A 20,266-nucleotide genomic window follows, 5' to 3' on the forward strand; every position below is an offset into this window, starting at 1 on the left:
GACTTTGGGTCTTTTGAAGAGATTATGTTTCCTCTAAATGTCTGATGCATCCTCTAGGGTCTTGGCCACAGCGTTGCTAATGTGAATGCTGCTGACGGAAAGCTCTGCGCTCCGGGGTGCTGGCAGCTTGTCACCCCACGTAACAGACCTTTGCGTCCACTGGAAAAGGTGCAGTGGAGCAAAAATTTTTCAGAATTATTTTTCAATTACATTCCCTCTATTTTTTTTTTCCTTTGCTAGAAGTAAAATGAAAAAACTCTAAATACCAACATGACTGTTTTAAGAAATGTTTAGTTTAGGGGACTTCCCTGGCGGTTCAGTGGTTAAGACTTCGCCTTCCAATGCAGGGGGTATGGGTTCGATCCCTGGTCAAGGAGCTAAGATCCCACATATCTCGTGGTCAAAAAACCAAAGCATAAAAAACAGAAGCAATATTATAACAAATTCAATAAAGACTTTAAAAATGGTCCACATCAAAAAAAAAAGAAAAAGAAATGTTTAGTTTAAAAAGCCATTTGAGTCCCAAGCCTGAGGTCAAGAGGCAAGAAGAGGCTGTGTGGGCCCTGAATGGGAAGGTTCTGTCCCTTCAGGGATGTTGGGTGAAACCCTGAGGTCTTCCCGCAAGAGGCAACAGAGGCTGGATGCACAGCAGGCCGGACACCGCATGGTCCCTGAGAAGGGGGAAAACTGACTTCACAGTCCTGTAACACTAAACCGGTTTCTCTAAATTCCCTGCTCCAGGCTGAGGGAAGCTGATTCTGAGGACTGGGATGCCGGCATTTCCACTGGCAGGAGCTGGGCTTCCTAAGTCTCAAGTTTCCCAGAATGATCTGACTTATTGACATTACATTTCAGGAGGCAAACTGAGAGCTCTTGAGAAGCTGTGCTTATTTTTTTAGGGTTTCAGCAGCTTTTACACACACTCACACACAAACCTTTCTGCAAAGAGAACATTGTATTTATATATTTTAACAAGTCTCCCTGGTCTCTCTGCCACGCATTTTAAATTTAGATGTTGTGCAGGTTAAAAAAGAAGTCAACCTCTGGATATCCTGCAGTTGTGCAGGCTCTTAACCCGAGGGCTGTAACACCCCTGAAATTACATGCCAATTGTGCATTTTCACCACCAGAGTCGAGAGCACACAGCGTTCATCAAAAGGTCAAAGAGTTTTAAGGTGTTTAAGAACCTCAGCAAGTTGTTAAAATTTAGATGCCATGGCAATGATTAATTTCTGTTGCCTGCAAGTGAATATTCCTGAAGGACGATGGTCAAAGTTATTCACCAATGTCTCCCCATCCAGAACAATACAACATACACATATATCCAAAATCAGACTCATAAGCCATATTTTTCTTTTCTGAGAAAAAAAAGAATCTTTGTAATATGGAATAGTATTCTTATACCCCAACCACCATCCTAAATTCAGTTATTAATATTTTTCCCTTAAGGCTTTAAGGGTTTTTTTTTTAATTAAAAGAGAAAAAACATTAGAGGTCGAATTTGGTTCCCAAATTCCTCTTTCTAAAAGTAACTGCATTGATGAATTTAGCATGTATCCCTTTAGCCCACTCTTCAAAATTTGTACATCAATATAGCCCTGAACAATACATAGTATTCCTTTTATATTTTAAATGGTATCATCCTGAATGCATCAGTCTGCAAATTATTTTATTCCCTTAAGACTATACTTTGACATCTATCCATATTGACATATGAAAATCTAGTTCATGCCTTTGCATTTGCTATTTTGTACTTTAACATTTAAATGCACCACACTTTATTTATTCATCATTGATGGATACTCAGGTTGTTTTTAATTTCTTGGTCTCATAAACAATGCAGCAATGCATCTCCTTGAACGAGTCTCCTTGTGAGAGTGTCTTTCTAGGGTGGAGACCTAGAAGCAGAACTGCTGAACCATAGGGTATGTGCATCTTTGATTTAATAAAATACTGCCCAATGGGTCTCCAAAGTGCAGTATAGCAATTTCACTCCTCCAGCAGCCTCTGAGATTGCAGGATGATTTTCTACTGGGCTCAGATGGGAATGTACCTGGTCTGAGACCTCCTGCCCCATTCCACCTTTCTGTGTTCAGGTTTCTCCAAGCATGGAGATGAGAGCCCTCCAAATAAAGGCTTTTGGGGGAAATCTTTCTTAAACAGTTTCTATCCATGAGGCTCTGCTAACTTGCCGTGGCCTATACCATGGGGTTGTGCCCCTCCCTGTTTGTTTCGACGCTTAGCTTTTATTTCTCCTGACTTGATAAGACAAGTGGAAACTCTTCATCTGCTCATACCTGTGCCCTAAACTGACATGACCCAGGGGCCTGACACTGACCAGAGAGGGACCCAGTATCACATTAGTTTGACCTCAGGTTACCTAAGGTCAATATTGCTGCTTGGTTTGGATTGTCCATTCATTGCACCAGTATTTATCAAGCACCTGGGTGAGGGGGCACAAAGATAAACAAGACAACGCTCTACAGCAGTAACTGTCATCCGTAGGGCATATGTCCTAGCAGCTTAGGTTCTTATCTCAACCAGTCCTTCCATCAGGCCTATGAAGAAGGTACTACTATTATCTCCTTTTTACAGGGCAGGAAACGGAGGCTCTGAGTTCAAGGTGATCTCTCGTGCCCAGGCACAGCTAGGATTCCAGTCCACAACTCTTTGTCTCCAAAGCAAGTGGTAGGAGGAGCTCTCTGTGGAGCTGGAGTGAGAGGTCACTTTGGTTAAGGGGAAGAGAGGAGAAGGTAGAAAGGAAGTGTCATTGGAACTGGGCTAGAAGGATGTTTCAAACGTTAATGGGAAAGGATGGTGGGAAGGATAGAGGATGCACAAACGCATGAGGTGGGAAAGAGAAGAAAGCGTTTGGGGAATGGGGAACAGCTGGAATAGAGGAAACTGGAGGAGTGGAGTAGGACATAAACCAGGAAAACAAGTTGGGACTTGGTCACAGTAGAGAGGATGAGTCACTGGAGGCTTGAGCTACAGAGTGATGTGATCAGAGCCGGAAGCAATAAAGAGAATGGAATTGTGGGGAAGTGCAGGGACACTGGGAGAGGAGCTGAGAGGGGAGGGAGATGCTGAGGACTCGCATGCTCACATCCATTCTAACCAGCACCACTAAGGCTGGGAAGCTGGAAGATACAACTCATGCACTTCTTTGTAGCTAGACTTCTAGACAAGGATCCATTTTGCTGACATGGATGACACAGAGTCAACATGGTGCCAGGGTCACTCGCTTCTTGATTGGAGGACTTCTGTAGTGAAAGAACTCACTTTCTAATTCTTGACAGATAGGAGGATTCCAAGAGTTGGGTGTTGTTCCTGGAAGCTCTGTTTCTAATGTCTTCTTTAGGTTTTTCTAACTAGCTTGAATGGCTTCTATGTCTGCAAATAAATCCTAAATAAGAAGGCAATAGCTTGGGTGGAAACAACAGGCTGGAAAGAAGAGGGAGTGGGTGCACACATTTCAGAAGCAGAAATGGGCAGGATGGGGTAGATCTTGGGGTTTGGGATGGAGGAAATTGTCAAAGTTGATGCTCAGGTCTTACATAATGATGATGTGGGCAGTGTTGGGGTTATTAATGGCCACAAACATTGGATTTTGAGAAGCTGACTTTAACCTAGAACTTTGGGGAAGACCTAAATTTGAGGAAGTGGGAAGGAGAGTCAGTTATGATGCAATTACCTGTTTAGAAGCCTCTTTCCACTGGAAGCTGGAGTTCTATGAGGTCAGAATCTTTGCTAGCTTGTTCACTATCATAAACTCTAGGCCTGGCTCAGTGCTTGAAATATTGTGGATACTCAAGAAATATTTGTTGAGTAGTGAAGTTAGGGGTCCAAGGCGCAAGAATAACTATGAAAGGAAAACATTTTTAGAGTAAGAGGGTAGGAAATAATGTAGGAGGGATAAAAGATGTTGAGAAGTAAGAAAAAGACCACCAGATATGACAATTGGGGATGGATAAAACAGGACATTTTAAAAGCTTTTCTAAAAATAAGCTTTTTTAAAAAATTGAAGGAAAACATACATGCAGAAAGCACAGGTCATACATGTGTAGCTTAATGAATTACCACAGATTGTAACCACCTTCTAGATCAAAAACCAGAATATTCCCAGCATATCCAAAGCCTCCTTCATAACCCCTCTCCGTCATTAACCTTCACTATAAGGGAAACCACTATCCTGGCTTCTAACATCATAGATTAGTTTTGCCCATTTTGAGCTTTATATAGAGGCATACACTATATATTCAGTTGTGTCTGGCTTCTTTTGCTCAAAATTATATTTCTGAAATTCATCTGTGTTGTTGCATGTGGCAGTAGTTTGTTCATTTTCGTTGCTGTATAGTATTCCACGGTGTGACTGCACCAAACGGTTTATCTGTTTTACTGTTGGTGGACATTTAGCTTGCTTCCTGCTTTTGACTATTAATAAAGCAACTGTAAACATTCTTATATAAATCTTTTGGAATACCTACCTATACATTTATATTAGGTACATATCTAGCAGTGAAATTGCTGGAATATAGGGTCTGAATATATTCAGTTTTAGTAAACACCATCAAAATGTTTTCCAAAGTGGATGAATTAATTTATACAGTCAGCCCTCTGTATACAAATACAGATTTTGGTATCCACAGGGCTCCTGGAACCAATCCCCTGCAGATACGAGGGACAACTGTCCTCCATCCAACAACTGTACTTTAAAATTGTTATTTTCTCCAAAAGGGATTAGTGTTTTTCATGTTCTGTTTAAGAAATCTCACCTAACTTAAAATCATGGAGATAGTCTTCTATTTTATATTTTAGAAGATTTATTGTTTTGTCTTTCACATTTAGATCTATAACATGCTTAGAGTTGATATTTACATATGTTTTGAGATAGGGGGTCAAGATTAATATTTATTCCATTTGGACATCCAATTGGCCCAACATCATTTACTTGAGAAGATTTCCTTTCCTCATTGTTCTGCAGAACCATCTCTATCATATTATATATATATATGTGTGAATCTAATTATGGGCTATCTGTTCTAAAATTTTGACCCTGCCATTAGCCCAGGTGTTATAACTTTTCCCTCTTGATATTTTTCATTCTCTGTTCCAAGAAGTAGATATTAGTAATCAGTTATTTTTCCAATTTGCAATGAATACTGAGATTTATAATAAATGTTGTGCTGGATTGTTCTACTGGGAATTGTGTTTCCTAGAATTCTTTTCTCTGTACGATTCTGGGTTGAGTTAGCCAAAAGTGAAATTGTGAGAGATTCAGGAAGCAGGAATGAAGCAGGCACCATTATGGTCTAAAAGTCATCAATGCTGAGAGGTAGTGAGAGCCAGCCTAGACGTGCCAGCAGGCTCCTGTGTGCCCTCACTCTTCCCCGCTCTGCATCCAGCTCTCCTTCCTGTCTGCAGGCTCTGCCAATAGCAGCACCCCCAGGCCTGCCAGCAGATGCTGTGCTGTGAACACACAAAGCTGTCGTCATGAAGATCCAACAATCCTCCCTAGACTTCATCTCCAGCTCACGCCCCCCACCCCATCCTACTCCAGCAGCTGGACATGCCTGGGCTCCAGATTTCTCTGTAAGCCAGGGCTGGTTAGTGATTTCCTCTGATTCTTCAACTCCCCTTTCCAGACCTTTACACTTCCCCAGCTCTTCCCAAAATTGTGTAAGGTCCATTTCCTATAATAAATTCCTTATCCCATAGCTCATAGTGATTTTGCTTCCCTGATAGAACCCTGACTGAGCCACACATGTTGAAATAATCAACACAACATACCACAGGCAAGCCCTAAATTTGCATTTGGTAAAAATCTGCAACTGATGAAAAATTGACTGAAGAACTGCATGATGGGATTCTGGGCTGACAACACTGGCAACGTGACTACATTGCTGATTTCGAATTTAAGATCTTGAAGCTGGCTAATTGACCTCTTTGCTCGTCCTTCCTCCACCTCATCCCTAGCTGCCTTGGATCATTCCCTTTCTATATTCCCACGTCTATCTTTCCCTCCAGATTGTAAACTCATTCAGGGGCTCGTCATATTCCTCTTTGCCTGAAGGAAAGTGTAAACCCAACACCACAAGGATGCCAGGAGGGAGTGATTGGAAGGGAGAGCTCAGAGTCAAGGTGCTGGCACTTGACTTGGGCCTAAATATATGAACAGGACCTCGATGGGCAGGAAGAAAGGGAAGAAGTAAGAACAGGTAACGTTTATCTGTGGATTATGTGCCAAGCACTGTGCTAATAAGGACTTTATGCATTAACTTACTCATTCTCATGTCACCTGGATGAAGCCAGTGCTATCATATCCTCATTTTATAGATGGGGAAACTGGGAATCAGGGTAACTAGAAAATGAACCCATCACCACGTTCCCCTACTAATATCCAGATAGAAACTAGGGATGGGGTTGATTTGTCTTAGAATTTAAGAAGAGCCCTTCCTTAGGAGTGGTAATTGCAAAACTTTGGTGTGGTCCTTGGATACATAAGGGATGCCTGGAAAATGGGAGTGGGGGGGAGAGAGAGGGAGAGAGGCGGGGGCGGGGGGCAGAGAGGTGGTGGTTTTCGTGTTGTTGTTTTATTGTTTCTCCTGAGAGAGACGGAAAAGAAGGAAAGAAGATGGAGAGGAGGTTACATAACCTGGCACAAAGCAACAGAAATGGCTGATGAGTGTTTTTAAGAATATGACCAAGGAGGCCATAAAGGATGGCTAATGTTTACTTTTAACTTGTCTGATTTTCTGTGATACAAATCCCTCCATCTTCCTGAATTTTTAGTAAAAATAAAGTCTGCCATACACACAAAGATGTGTCAGTGTGAATCTGTAGGAAATAGGGAAATGGCTGAGTCTCGAGTTTGGGTTATACGAAACTGTGAGATGAGCCCTAAACTGAACTAATTCACGGAAGCAGAAGGTCAGAATAAGAGGTAACTCAGAACTTAGGTCCCCCAGGAACTTGCAGAAATCTTAGAGAAGGCTCTGGGCTTTCCAAAGTGTGTGGAATGGGGCATTTGGGACAATCTTCTCTGGATCTTAAGGGGCAAAAGGCTGTGTTTGACGCTTCCATCCTTTAAGGAACTGGGTGAGTGTACTGAGCCTGAAGGCAGGAGCTATGAGCTGAATTTGGGGAAGGGCTGGTAGTAAGATGAGGCTGGAGGGTGGAGCTAGGGTGGACTGCTGTAGGGGGTCAAGATGGTAGAGATACAGCCCCCATTCTCATCAACTGATCAAATAACATCAACATCTATCTGGGGGCTCAAAATGTACAGATAAAAGTAGGGGAAAGTAACATGAGCTAGTATCTCATTCAGTGGGTGGTGGATCGCTTTCAAAGTCTACTCACCATTTAGTTGTGTTGAATGACACTTGGTGGTGAAGCTTTTGAAAACAGGCAAGAGGATGTGTAAGAACACTAGCTTTGATGTGTGTATACAGCATGGACAAATGCATCAGCCATCTGCCGTCTTCCCCCACATTCCTCCCAAATCCCACCCTGGGAACTGCCCCCTCTGCCTTCCGGAAGCTTGATCAAATTAGTAAGGAACAAGGAAATTCAGGACCTTTTGATCAGGGACTTCATTATTTGAAAATATTTTTACCTTTTGGAATTTTCTAGAACTAGATCCTAACTAATCTCTTAGTGTTAATGGTCTCCTATCAATGACCAAGTCAACAAATGTTTATTGAGCATAGACCATGGCAGGCACTGGGGTTCCAGGGAGAGCCAAGACCCAGACTCACCCTTGATGGTCACAGTGACTTGCAAGAACCCAGGCATGACTTCTAAATATTCAGTGACCTGGCGAAATAGAGTCTTGGAGAAACATTCAACGGTCAAGCTTCATAATGCTCTCTCCTCCGCTTAACCCGCTTCCTTTCGGTGCCTCTACTTGTCAAAAGGGTTTTTGTTAAATATTAAAATATCAAGGATGTTCTTTCTTTTAAGAGATTTCTCAACAGGGCTTTATGTTTCTCAAAAGAACAGAGATGTCCAAATCCAGCACCTACATAGAACAGAACGATGGGCACACTCATGTTGACAGCATGCCTGAAGTTGAGTGACATTAAATTTATTTTTCAGGCTTAATTAAGCCTGAAGCCCACAAACCTAAGCCACCATTTATTATAGAAGAGGGAAGCAAGCGACTTGAAATAATGAAGAAAAACCGCAAAACAGCATCTTAGGATTTTGTCAGAAAACACTGAATCCTCCTGTAAAAAACAAGACAACAGGCCCCAAATGGAGTCACTCATGCTAAGCCCCACGTCACCAAATGGAGACTTAACTTAATTGCAGTTTCGGCTCTCCCAGAAAGGGAATCTTAAACCAGTCAATCAGGAATCATCAGCACAAGTCAGGTAATCTCCTGATAGACCCCTGCTTTCCCCTAAAGGAAAGCGACCTTGCAATAACCAACCCAACGTTTTGTCTAGTGTGACTTCCTTGTTCCTGCTCTCTTCCTCCTATAAAAGTCTTTCATTCTGTACGGCTCCTCAGAGCTCTTTTCTGTCTGCTAGATGAGATGCTGCCCGTTTCATGAACAAGGCCAATAAGATCTTTCACGTTTACTCTGTTGAATTTTGTTTTTTAACACTCCAAAGACAGCCAATAGCAAAATTAACCCCAAAGACCTAATACCTATCCTTCTACTGCAGTAGAGTGGCTAAGACCATCTCCCCTGGCCTGAGGCTGCTTTTGGAAATCCAGCGGGCTCTGCCCCTCCCACGTGAAGTGCTCTCCTGCCTGTGCTCAGTACCAGCTCCACAGCGGGGACCACCAGCTGGGCTCTGTTTCTTAAGGTTGTCTCCCTTTCCAGGCTCACAGAAATGTCATTGCCTTTTCCGAGACTTCTGAGAATTCCCAGGGGCCTCATGGTCTCCAGCATGTGCTTCTGGAACAGGGTAAATTCACAGATTGGCTTGGTCTGTGGTCCCTGCTTAGACTATCAACCAGACCTGAAACTCTGCCCGTCTCCATAACTGCCACTGAAGGCCTCTCACACAACGGAGTGAGTGTGTGTGTGTGTGTGTGTGTGGCAGAGTGCCTGTGGGTGGCTTGGTAAAATGGAGGGGTCTAACTCTAACGCTCCCCCTACGTGACATCACACATAACGTCGGCGAGACCTGTCCCCACAAGTCTTCCAGGTGCCCTGCGTGCCAGGCTCATGCTCCCTGTCTTCTCTCACTTCCCTTCTTGCCTTCCGCCCTTCCTCTGACCTACAGTTCAAATTCTTCCCATTTGTTTATGTGGAACAACGTAGCTCTCCTCAGCCCCTGCCCCTGGACTCAGCGCCAGGCCTCCCTCTGCACAGCTAAGGACTTGCCTTACACAGCCAGTTAGGCACTTAGTCAGAGGCCGTCTTCCTCCCGTTGACTAAGTGGTGTGGTAGTTTCTAAATGTGTCCACAGATTCTCTGAGACCTCTCCTTCCGGAGGCGAGCACCTTATTCCCCTCCCCGGTAGTGGCAGCTGAACTTAGTGACGCACTTGCCACAGATGAAATGTGGCAGAAGGGACACGTGATTTCCCAGGTGAGCACGTAAAAGGCGCTATGGCTTCCCCTCCCTCTCAGATCGCACACACTGGGGCAAGCCAGCTGCCATGTCACAAGGACACTCAAGAGAAGCTTCTCTCTTCTCTTCCTCCATTGCTAGTTCTTTCCACCAGACACAGTTTAGGGTCAGAGTGCAAAGTGTGGTAGAGTTTGGGGCGGGGGGGGAGGTGCTGGGTCACAGCAGAGGAGTAGGAAGACAATCAATACCGAGGTGACCAAGGGCAGGGGAGCAGGGCACAGGCTCTGGAGTCATAAAAGCTGAGTTTGAGTCCCAGCTCTACCTTTTATTATGAGCCCCTTTAAGCTTCTGAAGCATCAGGTTGCTCATCTGGAAAATGGGGCATTATCTCCTTCAGAAAGACGCTCTGAGGAGGAAGTGGACTGAGGCGCAGTTAGGCTGGGTGTCAGGTCTGGCCCAGTGTACGCACTCCTCGGTGGTAGGAATTATGATGGTGCTGAGTATTGGCTGAGCACCTACTGTGCATGCATCAGGCTCTGTGGTAGCTGCATTACACACATTATCATATCATTATTGATATGATATGATATGATATCTTAATCTTCACACACCAACTCAATAAGGTTGATAAATTGTAGTGGTTGAATAATATCTCCCCAAAAAGATATGTCCAAATCAGAATCCCAGATACCTGTGAATGGTGTGACCTTATTTGGAAATAGGGTCTTTGCAGATGTAATTAAGTTAGGGATCTTGGGATGAGATCAGTTTCAATTTAGACTAGGCCCTAAATTTCATGATGGGGGTCCTTATAAGAGAAAGGAGAAGGACATTTGAGGCCCAGAAGAGGGAAGAAGGCCACGTGAAGATGGAGACAGAGGTGGGAGTTATGGTGCCACAAGCCAAGGAAGGCCAGAGCTGGAAGTTTTCTCCCCTGGAGCCTCTGGAGGGAAGCACGGCCTTGCTGACACCTCAAGTCTGGACTTCTGGCTTCTATGATTATGAAGAGAATGAATTCCTATTGTTTTAGGCCACCAAGTTTGTGGTCATTTGTTACAGCAGCCCTGGGAAACTAATACATATGTTTTTATCCCCACTTTACAGATAAGGAAATGAAAATGAACTAACTTGCTTAGGGTCTGTTTTTATGCAAAGCACTGACTTACACTAGATGAACATGAAGCTACTGAGTGCCTATAAGAGAAAGGATCTTGAACCAACAGAGGACAATTAGGACAAACGTGTAGCTCCATGCCTCCACCGGAGGAAAGGAAAAGGAGTCCACATCATTTCACTTAATGTGCTACTTCTCACAAATACCAGAGCTTGTTTAATTAGGTCAGAAGTAACCCTCCTGGAAGGAGAAAGCTAGCAAAACAGAACTCAGGGTGACATGTAAAACGGCTCAGCACAACTCTGTGGAAGAGACCAGACCAGCCAGAACCAGCGCTGAAGACTGATGATTAGACCCTTGGGAGACTCTGAGCAGATTAAATTAATAGAGCAATTAGGGGCAAGGAAGCAGGCTAAGCCTCTTAAAATCTAGGAATCGAAGGAGAAAATTTCAGGACAATTTGGTTTGTAGGAAAGACTCAGGTCGCAAACTTTAATTTCTCTTTGGTTCCTTTTTAAGATGCTGAAATGGCAGGTCTAAAGAGCAAGAAATAATCACAGATTTCTTCTAAAGTGCAAACAGCAGGCAATCATTAACTTTTAAGGTCTACTCATTTCCCAAGGAGCCAAGGAGCCCTGCCTGATCTTGAGGGTTTAATCCACTTACACATAGGGGAAAGATTTCTGCTAACCTACACCATTATCATCCCAAGAGGCTTCTCTTGCCTTTCTTTTGAAAAAAAATTTGCACTTTCCATAGCTGCAAAAATAAATGCTCAAAGTACAAAACTTGGAAAACTTGAAAAGGCACAAAGAAAATAAAAGGAAAAAATAAGCACCATAATCCCACCTCCAACATATTAAAATATTTTCTTCTGGTATTTTATATATAGTTACTGATATAAATATATAATTCAAAACCAAGCGGACTGTAGCTGCTCCTGCATGTTCATGGGAGGGGTGGCGTGCGTGCATAATACATATTTATGGAGAAAAAAACAGCTAACATTTAATAGTATTTACTTTGTGCCAAACATAATTCTAAGCACTTTGTACATACAAACTCTAAGAAACTTTTGCCTACTACCAAGTCCAAAGATACTCTTCTGTATTTAACTCATTTGATTCTCAACGACCCTCTTCAATGGTAGTGTCACCCCCATTCTGTATATAGGGAAACTGAGGCTCGTGAAGACCAGTGCCCCAAACCACACAGCTAGTGAGCGGCGGAGCGGGGTTCGTCCCAGCCTACTCGGGAAGCAACCATTCACTGCCGCCTTCCTCTTAGAGACCGGGAGGTGGGAGGGACTCACGGTTCAGAGACTCCCCTCGTTGGTCTCTTCTGTCCCAGACTGACGTCTGCCAGAGTCATCAAGGACAAGAGGTTCGTGATCTTGGGGTGGGGAGCACGTGTTAAGGAGGGGGTGGGGAAAACTGAAGCGAGGAGAGCCTAGAGTGGGGGCGGGCCCTGCCCTGGCACCGCCCTACAGGTGGGCAGCCCCACGACCACGCCCACCGCCACGCCCGTCCCCGCCCACGGCCTGGGTCGGTCCCTCAGAGCCTGGGGCGGGTCGCCTGAGATGCTTGCAGTAGGAGAGTTAGCCACGCAGCATTCTGAACGTTAAGAAAAGTCTGCCACACATGTTTGCCCTGGGCAGCAGCTGGTTTTGGAGAAATTCAGGGAAATGACTGAATCCCACGTCTGAGCTGGGGCAGTGGAGGGGGGGAAGGGGGAAGAGAAGCCTCAGCGCGTTGAGAGGCCGCAGGCAGCAGTGAGCCCCTGGGAATCTGGATAAATCTTGAACAAGACGTTGTACATTTTACTCTCTATAAACACGGACCAGAGGATACGACCAATTCTATCTCAAGCCGAAAGGGCTGAATGATCTCAGCCGACATCTGGAAGAGAGAGAGAAATTCACACGTGCATATACATACATGCTCTCTATAACGTGTATTATGTGTTGTATGTTATATATTATGTATATGACACAAAACGTGTACGAGTAGATATGTAAATAATTCTTTACAAAAAGTGACATTATCATACATAATGTAATAAATCTATATAATATACAGTATATATTATATGTGACATGATTACATTATGTAATATATACATATTATATGACAGCTACACAAAATATACACATTTTATATATGATATACAAGCACACACTGATATAATTTTTATTAAAATGTAATATTACATGTGGTTTTTGTGGTTTTTTTTGATGTGGACCATTTTTAAAGTCTTTATTGAATTCGTTACAATATTGCTGCTGTTTTATGTTTTTGGTTTTTTGGCCACAAAGCATGTGGGATCTTAGCTCCCTGACCAGGGATCGAAGCCGCACCCCCTGCCCTGGAAGGCAAAGTCCTAACTACTGGACCGCCAGGGAAGTCCCAAAATGTAATATTACATGTGGTTTTAACCTTCTCTCCCATTAAAATTTTTTTATAAAAATGGGACATTATTATATATACAATTTTGTGGGATTTTTACTTAGAAATATACTGTGAATATTTTATCTTAGTAATATTCTTTTACAATATGATTGTTAATATATTTTTATATTCTATGTGGAGGCATCATAATTTGCTTAACCAGTCTCCAATTTATTTGGTTATTTGGGCTTTTTTGAGTTTTTGTTATTATAAATAATGCTGCTAATGAACTTTCTTATAAATAGATCTCTGATTTGACATGTAGTGCCGGCACCAGTCAGGGCCTGACAAGAAACAGGTGGCATGCTAAAACTGGGTAATTGAGGGACGTCTAATAAAAGGACAACATACAAATGTGTGAAACCAGCCATGGATGGTGCAGTGCTGGGGGCTACTACCACCCCTAGACTGGAGGGGGCAGGGAAGGAGCAGTTACCAGAACCTGCAGAGGTTGGTGTTTGGGGAGGGTCACCTGGTAGGAGGTGTGGCCTTAGGTGCAGAGATGCAGCAAGCCCAGGCAGCACAGGAAGCCAAAGAAACAGTATCCTCACCCTCTTCCCATCCTCCCAGCTCCTTCCCATGACTCTCATTAGCAGGACCCAGCCACAAGCCAGAGGCCAGTCCACACAGCTCAGCCCCCAGGGGCACAGAAGGATGGAGAAGAGTAGACAGTGGATCTGGAGAAGCAAACTGAGGCTAATGTGCCATAAAGAAATATGTTAATTTCATACCCAAAAGCAGTGTAAAAAGGCACCTATTTCTCTACAATACTCATGTAGATACTGGGCATTACCACTTGTAGGGGGCTGAATAATGGCTCTCAAGAATATCAGATCCGAATCCCTGGAACTTCTAAGTGTTACCTTATATAGAAGAAAGGTCTTTGCAGATGTGATTATGTTAAGGATCTTGAAATGGGGAGCTTATCCTGGATTATCCAAGTGGGCATCATGAGTGTCCTTATAAGAGAAGGGCAGAGGGAGATTTGACACAGAGCAGAGATTGGAGTCATGTGGCCACAAGCCAAGGAATGCCAACGGCCATCAGAAACCGGAAAAGGCAAGGAGTGGATTCTCCCCTAGAGCCTCCAGAGTGAGTGTGGCCCTGCTGGCACTTTGACTTCAACCCACTGAATAAACTGAGTTTGTGATCAATTTTTACAGCAGTCATGGAAAACTAATACACCACTTTTTTCAATCTGTGTTAGTCATGGGGTTAGGGAGTAGGAGAATGTTTTATTGCTTCACTTTCTATTTCTCTTGTTGCTTGTGAGGTCAAATACTTTTTTATGTTTAGTTTTCTTTTGTAGAATCACCTTTGCCCACGGCAGGGGTGAGGGTGGCAGTAGGATTCATCTTTTTCTGCCTGGTTTGTGGAGTGTTTTATATCATAAGCTACCAACTGCTGGTTTGTTTCCCAAACATTTTAGTAGGTTTGTTACTTTTTATAGGTGGCTTTGGTGTTTTGATACAATGGAACTTAAAATTTTTATGTGGTCAAATCTTTTAATCTTTGCCTATTTTTTTTTTTTTAAAGAATGCCTACTCTTACCACTTTTTTTAAATCATTTTATTTATTTAGTTAGTTACGCCATGTCTTAGTTGCAGCAGGAGGGCTCCTTAGTTGCAGCATGTGGGCTCCTTAGTTGTGGCATGCAAACTCTTAGTTGCGCCATGCAGGTGGAATCTAGTTCCCTGACCAGGGGTCGAACCCGGGTCCTCTGCATTGGGAGCGCAGAGTCTTATCCACTGTGCCACCAGGGAAGTCCCTGCCTATATTTTTTAGAATGATGCCAATTTCAATATGATTACATAAATAGGACTTATAGTCTATTTTACAGTTTCTTTTTAACCTCTAATTTTTATCTTCCAACTAACTAGTACTGGTCACCTAACAACTGATAGTGGTAAAAAAAATATGTGTAGAGCAGAAAAAGAAGTATTAGTCAGAAAAGCTTACAAAGCTTGCAAACATGGAGGGGATTAAAAACATATGGTTCTTCACTGTATTATGTATCAGCAGGTAGTTGGCAGAAAATACTTGAATCTATCATGTATTATTGAGCCAGTACCGTTATTTGTTGCTGTGGACTTAACCATTGTCAGTTCTGCGAATTTTTGTCACAAATAGAAGCTAAATATCCTGGCTTTCACTACTATACCACACTTCTGTGGCTTAGCAGTGGTAAAGCTTTATTGTAACTTTTTTTTTTTTTTTGGCCACACTGCGAGGCACGTAGAATCTTAGTTGCTCTACCAGGAATTGAACCCGTGCCCCCTGCAGTGGAAGCTCGGAGTCTTACCCGACCGCCAGGGAAGTCCCTTTATTGCAACTTTTGAACTGGGGCCTGAGATTGAAATTTTTCTGGATGAGGACTTCCCTTTATTATTTTTATTTATTTGTTTATTTATTAATTAAGCAGTCATTATTATTGAATATTGAATAGCTTTGAAAATTAACTTCTGCAGACTTGATAATGCTTCTTAATGAATTCAATCTAAAATTAAAAGACAAAACAGTGTTTACTGCAAAACTTATGGACTGCAATGAGGTCATCTTGATGGTAACTAACAGTATTTGGATCACAAGTAATGTCAGACTGCTTTATAGAGTTTCTATGCTTTCAAAAATTAAAGTGAGACATGACATCTCCATTGCCACACAAATTTTCAGTGGGTATATTTATATATTCAGCTCATACTATAGTTCCAGCAGCATTTTTTGAACCTCCATGCAAGTATAAAGGGAATTTCCATATTTCAAAATCCATTTATCTGCAATTGAGGAGCTTCCACATAATCTTCAATTGGAAGTGATTAATCCGCATTATAACGACATGCTCAAAGGCAAATAAGAATGGAACAAATAGAATTCTAAAAATGCCTTCCAAACAATGAATATGCTCAATTAAAATTGTATGCTTCAAAACTGATATCAGTATTTGGTAGCACCTAGCTGTGTGAAAAGACATTTTCAAAGATAAAATACATAAAATCCCATTACAGATCAGTAATAACAGATAAACATTTGCAATAGATTTCTATGTCCACTAGTGGGAACACTAACTTTGAACCCCCATTAAGCAAAATGTTATCCTCTCCCAAAAAAGAATTCCTTTCTTACCATTAGTAAACCTATGTCACAAAAAAATTGTATTCATTTATTATCATTGTTTTGTTGTATTATTATATTTTGAATTTTGTCAGTAAGAATTTTATGGCAATTTGTATTCTCTCTTGTTGTATAAGTGCCTAGATAATATTTTCAATTTTACCTCTTGGCCTACAAAGCCCATAATATTTACTATCTAGTTCTTAACAGAAAAAGTTTGCTGACCTTGGATTTAGAGGATGTACACCAAAATGTCAACAGTGGTTTTTCCCCAGTATTTAGATTATGAGTATTTTAATTTACTTCTTATTCTTGCTATTTGCATTTTCTCATTTATCAGCAATGAACACGTATTAACCATGTAATAAAGAAAATAAGCTACTTATAAAATCAGTTCTAGAAACTGTTCCTCCAATCAAGTTGATACATGCATCACTAAAAAACATTCTCCATTCCGTAAAGTAGGCTCACTTCTATGGAATTCATTGTCTTTCGCATCAGGTGTGGAAAATTGCAATAAAACTGAGGACGACTTCCTATGAAGAGAAGCGCTTGTGTTTTGCTCAGAACCACATCAGAGCAGAGAATTTCCAGGAGGACACTTCATCTGCCACAAGGCTGAATCAGATTTTTCAGAAGCCCCGCTCAGCCTTATGGGGAGCAAGCAGAATGGATGGGCTGTGGAGTCCCCTCTCAACACAGCATCTGACATCCCACCACTTGAGATGCTCTATAGCAGATTGCACATTTGATTGGAAGTAACTATCCTAAGACTGATCCATGATCACAGGTGAGAGAGGATCAGGGCCGCTGAAGGGATGGAAAATGAGCTCTGTCCATTTTGCCCAGTAACAATCTGTGCCAGTGGTGGTCTGGTGTGGTGGTTTGCAAACCTTTTATCTGTTTTCAGAAGAAACTATACACTGAATTCCAATATTAAAAAATCCATTTTTATCTGTATAAATTTATTTTATAATTTCAAGTGGCAATATTTACCATTTATAGTAATCAAACAACAAGGGAAATGAGGCTGTTCAGATAAAAATTAAAATTAGATTTAGACTGGCCTCAGCATCAAGTTTGTCCTCCTGCATTATGTTTCTGTTTCATGGAATCAATAAAATCCCAATTCCCATAAGCATGTGATTGCAAGCAGTAACAGCTTTTAACTGCTTGCTTCGCAACCTTGAGATACCCTTCAATTGAACTGATCTAAAATCTTAAAAGTAGTAGAAAATGTTTGTCTTAAGAATGTAATCACTAACATTCTCTTCCAACTGCCAATATTGCTTATCATGAGTATAAAAGTCAATTAAGTAGCATCCAAAACTATAATAAATGAATATATTTTAATATATTCAATATTAATAATATTTAAATAAATATTAAAATGAATCTAAATATGGTACGTTTACCATCTGAAAGTGCCAATTATTACACAACTCACTATTGTGTTGGGTTCGAGTTTAAGTGAATGGATATGCACAGATCTGAATATTTTTAAGAAAGGAGAATAGAGCTATGATCTAATCAATATTGTTAAGGAAGGTCATAGAAGCATATAGTATGTACTCAATAAACATTTGTCAACTGAATGAATGAATGAGGTTTTCTCTACAAAAGGCAGCACAAGTTTGTGCTGTGATGGTCTCTGCCATGTTGAATCTAATTATGGAACATCTGAATGTACCTGTTTGTGTTTGTGTGTGTTTGTTATAGTTTTTAGAAACCATACAGTAAAGTACGTAGTTACGAACGAAGTCTCTGGAGTCAGAGTCCCTGCATTCAAATCCCAGTGCTACTATTTACTAGCTACATGGACTCGGAATAACTGCCTAACTTCTTCTCTGTGCCTTAGTTTTCTCATCTGTAAAATGAGGATAAAATAGCACCCACTTCACAGGGTAGTTGTGAGGATTAAATGAGCTACTCATGTAAATAACTTGAGAAAGTTTTGCTATTTAAAGCCGGGAAAATAATTATATATATACTAAAGAAATGTAAATCAAAAGCAAATGTTTACAGAATTCTCCAAGGAATACTAAGATCTCAGGGAACATAGGTCGAGAGAGTGAGTGTTTGTGCATCTCAAAGCAAGATGACCTCTTGTTTGGTTGCTTAATTTATCTCAAAGGAATCTCCGGTGGGTTTCCTCACCCCTGCTTAGACCTAATTCCCAAATTTTCATTTCTATCCTATGCATAACCAAGTTTCCTCTGTAAAAAGGATGGTGTAATAGTTTCCTAGGGCTGCTCTAACAAATTAGCACGAACTAGATGCCTTAAAACAACAGAAATTTATTCTTTCACAGTTCTGGAAGCCAGAAGTCTGAAATCCAGGTTTGGCAGGGCCATGTTCCCTCTGATACCTGTAGGGAATCCTTCCTTGTCTCATCCTAGCCTCTGATGGTTTGCCAGCAATCTCTATCATTCCTTGGTTTATAGATGCATCACTCCAATCCTCCGTCTTCACGTGTGTTCCTTGTGTCTCTTCACATCCTCTCTGTGTCCAAATTTCCTTTTTTATAATGACACCAGTCCGACTGGATTAGGGCCCACCCTAATGAGCTCATTTTAACTTGATTACCTCTGTAAAGACCCTATCACCAATTAAGATTACATTCTGAAGTACTGGGGGGCAGGACTTCAATATATCTTTTTGGGGAGACATAACTGATGGCAACAAAGAATGTCCAAGGTGCTAGGGTTTGGATGACTGCTAAACAACCTAGGTGTCCCAGAGGGACTGGACAGGACTAAGGGCTATGCAAGGGTTTGAGTCCCTGCACCTAGTTGGAGGAGGGAGCTAGCATGTGTTGTGTGCTCCTAGTGCACAGTGCTGTATCAAGCACATTGCAAACACCAGCTGTTTGCAAACACCACCTGTTAAATGCACATTATCCTCTTGTGTTGCAGGTGTTATTTTGACCATTTTACAGATGAGGAAACTGAGGCCTGGTGAGGTCAATAGACTAGTACTCAATCAGTTTGGGATTCTGGCTATGGTCTACTGGAGAAACTGGGGTTTGCTATTTATGCTGGTGACGATGTCACTTCCATTCCCACTTTATTCCTGGACTGTTGGTGGGTTTAGAATCTAGTCAGTGATTACGGTGACAGTCAGTCCCCTCTCCTAGTTTTAGATATGACTCACTGGGTCACATCTTTTATCCAGATTTAACCATGAGCATCATGCGAAAGCAGAAGTGAAATATTTTGCCCTTTTTCCCAAAGGTATCACAACTGTCAGAGATTTATGACTAGGCACTGAATTGAAATGCTGATTTCGGAGTGCCTAACATGTGCTGAAAGGTGTTTTTATTTTTATTTTATTTACTTTTTTAATAAATTTATTTATTTATTTATTTTGGCTGCATTGGGTCTTCGTTGCAGTGCGCAGGCTTCTCATTGTGGTGGCTTCTCTTGTTGCAGAGCACGGGCTCAGTAGTTGCGGCACGTGGGCTCAGTAGCTGTGGCTCGCGGGCTCTAGAGCACAGGCTCAGTAGTTGTGGTGCACGGGCCTGGTTGCTCCGCGGCATGTGGGATCTTCCTGGACTAGGGCTTGAACCCGTGTCCCCTGCATTGGCAGGCGGATTCTTAACGACTGTGCCACCAGGGAAGCCCTGAAAGGTGTTTTAAAATAAGAATAACCTGGAAACTCCATGCCACCGAGACATGTGTCAGATATGGTACCAAGAATCATCCAGGGCCTACCCTGTGCCAGGCCGAGTCTAAGCGTGTACATATATTTTCTCATTTAATTATCAGAAAATGCCTGATGAGACTGGTATTTTAGCTCCATTTCCAGATTAAAAAATGGAGACTCATGGTCCGATTGAATCTCTTGTAAGTGGGAAAGGCAGGATTTGTCTGATTTGAAAGCCTATGCTCTGAATCTTGACTATTCCCCCAGTTACACACAACAACAACCAAAAAAACTCAGCACTCAGCAGAGTTCAAGTTCAAGGGAATGCAAAGACCTCCGCTGGAGAGTGTTCACACCCTCTCTCCAGCCCAGAGAAGGGGCCTTCCCGCCTCCCACGTGGTACTACAGGAATGGCTCAGG

The sequence above is a fragment of the Eubalaena glacialis genome, chromosome 17 (assembly GCF_028564815.1).
Source record: "Eubalaena glacialis isolate mEubGla1 chromosome 17, mEubGla1.1.hap2.+ XY, whole genome shotgun sequence".
In the NCBI taxonomy this organism is placed as follows: Eukaryota; Metazoa; Chordata; class Mammalia; order Artiodactyla; family Balaenidae; genus Eubalaena; species Eubalaena glacialis.